The following is a 4,499-nucleotide window of genomic DNA, read 5'->3' on the forward strand; positions in this document are numbered from 1 at the left end:
ATAAAATGTCTTGTCTTTTGTCAGTATAAGCTGGAAAAAGTGTCTCGTCGCTCTACTTGGAGTCATCATGAGAAAGCATACTGTCAGTCTCTGAGCAAACTATAGATTTTGTGTACTTAAGCATGCTTCAATTTGACCTTAGTCTTAGCATGTTGGCCAGCATTTAAATTAGGACCTTTTAAATACTGCTCTCTTTGGAAGGTTTTGTGCAGTTGTTACTCAGATTACTCGGTATCAGAGATATCAAAAGCTCTGCTTTCCATGATTGGAAGAATTCTGCCATTTACCTCTCATTTTCATCTCATAACAATAATTCATTGAAAGCCTGAAATAATTCTCATAACTCTAACAATAATTGACATTGAAAGCCTGAACAAAAGCTGTTGCCAATATGAACAGCCTTTTCAGTAAACCTGTAGTTTTAACTCATGTGTGAGACATTTACTGATGACCATTGTAGTAAAAGACATTCCTACTTAACAACTCAGAGTCCAGGCCCACAAGATGATCAATAAATTGATGTGCCTGGCTGGTATCTGAGTTTTCAAATAGTGTAAATGCATACTACACTTGATTAAAGGGCTATATTTCCATAAATCTATAGTCTACATTAACCAATCTTTGACTTAACTTATACATACTAATCATTTTGAGTTAGGCCTATGAAACCTAGCTGGCTATAGGATATATAGGTTATGACCTATTGAATCTTTGAATGGCTTGATTAGCCATGTGGCTTGATTGATGGAGCAGGCTTTGTGTACCTAATGTCTCGGTGACAATAGATTAGATGTGCTTGTGCTGCAAAAGGTAAACAAACCACTGTATCTGCATAATCTATGACAGAATTACTATCACTTACAAGGATACAAGGATACAAGGAAGTTTATTGTCACATGCATATAGTTACTGGAAGTAAGAAATGCAGTGAAATTATATGTCTGGTGTCAGCCTATTTGTGCATTAATGGGGGGTAAAAAGTGCAGTAGAAGGGGGTTTAGTAGATTAAGTGGCAAGGGCTGCATAAAAAGGTGGGGAAGGATTGGGATTGGGTGGGGGCACCAACAAGGAGCACCCAAGAGCAACAGGGGCAAGAAAACTCCCTTACCAAGGAAGAAACCTTGGGCAGATCCTGGCTCAAGGGGCTAACCCAACTGCCAGGGTCTTGGTGTGTGTGTTGGGGGGATGACAGGGAGATGGGATAGTGTGCTGTGTATGTGGGGAGAGGGCAGTGTGCAATATGTGTGTTGGAGAAGCTTCCTCATGAGACAATGTGCTGTGTATGTGGGGGCAGGGACTTACTATTGCAAGCAGAGTACTGTATGTAATGTATGTAGTGATGACAGTGAAGATGTGTGTGTGGGCCGGGAGGGAGTGGAGCAGTGACTGTGTGTGTGTGTGTAGTGTGGTGGGTAGGTGGGGGCAGTGTGCTGTAAGTATGTAGAGGATGTGTGTTGGAGAAAGATCCTGAAGAGACAATGTGCTGTGTATGTGGGGGCAGTGTGCAGCAAGTATGTAGGAGGAGGCTTACTGTAGCAAGCAGTGTGCTGTATGTATGTGAAGTGATGACAGTGATGATGTAAGTGTGTGTGTGTTGGGGATGGGGGGTGGGGGTGGGGGTGGGCAGAAAGGCTAGGCAATCAATGACATGGGGTAGATGGAGGAGGAATCAAAAATAATAAAAAAAAAGTGTGCAAAAAGTTGGAGAAAGTCAGATATGTGTGTGTGTGTGTGTGTGTGTGTGTGTGTGTGTGTGTGTGTGTGTGTTTTGACGTGTGATGAAATAAGAAAAATAAATAAAAGGTCTGTAGCATAGGGAGAGGGATGTAAAAGTGCTAAAAGTCTTGTAGGTGTGTGTGTGGTGTGTGTGTGTGTGGGGGGTCATGAGTGCTGAGGAGTGAATGAGTGCAAAGTCAGTATAGTGTGAGTTCAGAGTTGGGAAATGTTTGAGAGTGCTGAGGAGTGAATGTGTGCAAAGTCAGTATAGTGTGAGTTCAGAGTTCGGATGGCCTGGGGATAAAAACTTCTCCTGAGTCTCTCAGTTCTGGCTTTGTGACTACATAGGCGTCTTCTTGATTTCAGCTGGTAGGAATAATCCATTGTTAGGATGAGAAGAGTCCTTCCAGAATCTTTTGGGCTCTTAGGAGTACTCTTCTGGAATAGATATCTTGTAGAGCAGGAGTTGAGTTCTTATAGTACGTTCAGCTGAGCGCACTACTCTCTGCAGAGTACTACAATCTCTAACTGTGGGAGTTCCCATACCAGGTGATGATGCTACCAGTTAGAACACTCTCAACCGCTGAAGTGTAGAAGGCCTTCATGATGGATGTAGAAACTTTGAATTTCCTTAGCTGACGAAGGAAGTAGAGTCGTTGTCTGGACTTCTTCAGAACATATTGAGTGTTAACAGTCCATGTTAAGTCTTCAGTAATGTGGACACCAAGGTATTTAAAACTTGTGACTCTCTCTACAGGTTGCCCGCTGATCATTAGTGGGATGTAACTGTAGTTCTGCTGCTGCCTTCTGTAATCCACTACCATTTCCTTGGTTTTATTGATATTCAGTGTCAAGCTGTTAGATTGACACCACTGTGCCACCTCATCAACCTGACCCAAGTAGAGCTGTTCATTGTTGTTACTAATCAGGCCCAAGATCACTGTGTCATCTGCAAACTTGATGATGGAGGTATGACTACTGTTGGCTTTGCAGTCATGTGTGTAGATGTTGTACAGCAGTGGACTCAAAACACAGCCTTGGGGAGCACCAGTGCTGATGGTTAATGAGTCAGATGTCAGACCCCCCCACTCTAACCACTTGTGAACGGTTGGTGAGGAAGTCAAATATCCAGTGACACAGGGTGGTGTTCAGTCCTAAGGCCTTCATCTTTGTGACCAAGGTGAGAGGTACTATCGTGTTGAATGCTGAACTAAAGTCAATGAACAGCATCCTCACATAATTCCCATTCCCTCCTCCAGGTGAGTTAAGGGGTGCATGAGGTTTGAGATGGCATCCTCTGTAGACCTGTTGGCTCTGTGTAAGCAAATTGGAGGTCAAGGAGGCAGGGAGGGATGAGCAGATAATGTTTTTCACAAGCTTCTCAAAACACTTCATCACTGTAGGCGCCAGGGCTACTGGGCTGCAGTAGTCATTCAGACATGATGGACTTTTGTTTTTTTCGTACTGGAACAATAACAGACTGCTTGAGGCAAGTAGGAACTGTCTCTTGAGCCAATGATGTGTTAAAAGATATAAGTGAACACAGGAGCTAACTGAGAGCAGCAGGATTTCAAAACCCTGTTAGAAATTCCATCCGTCCAGTAGCTTTTCTTTACCCTCCTAAAGGCATTGCTCACATCAGCCTCAGAGACACAGAAAGGTGCATCCTCATTTGCTTCACATGCTGCAGCTAGTCCAATATAGTCTGTGTTTTTCATGTCAAAGCAGCCTAAAAGCATTAAGTTCATCTGGGAGGGCTTTACTCACATTCATCATAGGAGGGGACTTTCTTTCAAAGCCAGTGATGGTTCGAGTCCTTTCCACACACTCGTGCTGGATCACCCTCCAAGAAATCAGCTTCAACTCTGTCTCTATATAGCGCCGCTTAGCATCTTTAATAGCACTACGTAAACTAGATGTACCGCATAGCGTACAAAATATGACCGCCGCCTCAGTCCTGTACATCCGTTCCTTGAAAATAAATCACACTTCAATTTGTTCCATATTTTATGGCCTAGTCTGAAACGTTATTGTTAATGCACAAATTAAGTAACAGTAGCCTAGTCTGAAACGAAATGCTGTTTTACATCTAACCAGTGGTGCAAATAACTGACATGTCCAAATGGGCCTTGATGAAAATCATTATTCTAGACTGTTCATACACATTTTAACGGGCCAAAGTTGAAGAGCTTTTGTCCTTATTGTTAGTGCAAATATAGGCTGATTCATGTTCCTGCATTGTTTAACTGAGGTCCATGGCTAGTCTGGCTTTCATCAGACCAAGCTCAATCTTTTAAGAAATCAAAAAATAAATAAGCGGGCAGATCAGGCTGGGTTCACCCAGCCTAGTCCATAGGCACCGATATATTTTAATTTTCGATTGAGATATACACGCTCTGGCTATTCTAAATGCAAAAAATGCATCAGGGAGTTATGACAAAACGTAACTAACAAACTAGATCCTAATAGAAAGCTGTTAGCTTCCCCTAAGCTACAGGTAGGATTATAAGGTAGGCCTATTTACAACATAAATTGTCAATAGGCTATGCTGGCGACACAAATAAAATCTCCTTTGGAAACCAATGGCTTCGCCTTACAGTATCAAGCGGACTGTCATATCGCGGGCGAAAAGTTGTAATAACATTCACTTGAGCTCCATGAGTCAAGGAAAGCTGTGAATGAAGTAGCCACTTAAATGGGACCCACTACACAGTAGCGGTGTGTTGCTAAAGCAGCCATAATGAAATGAAGGTGTCATTGTTTGGATACTTCACACAATGCTT

Source organism: Alosa alosa, chromosome 11, assembly GCF_017589495.1.
Source record: "Alosa alosa isolate M-15738 ecotype Scorff River chromosome 11, AALO_Geno_1.1, whole genome shotgun sequence".
NCBI classification, from domain to species: Eukaryota; Metazoa; Chordata; class Actinopteri; order Clupeiformes; family Clupeidae; genus Alosa; species Alosa alosa.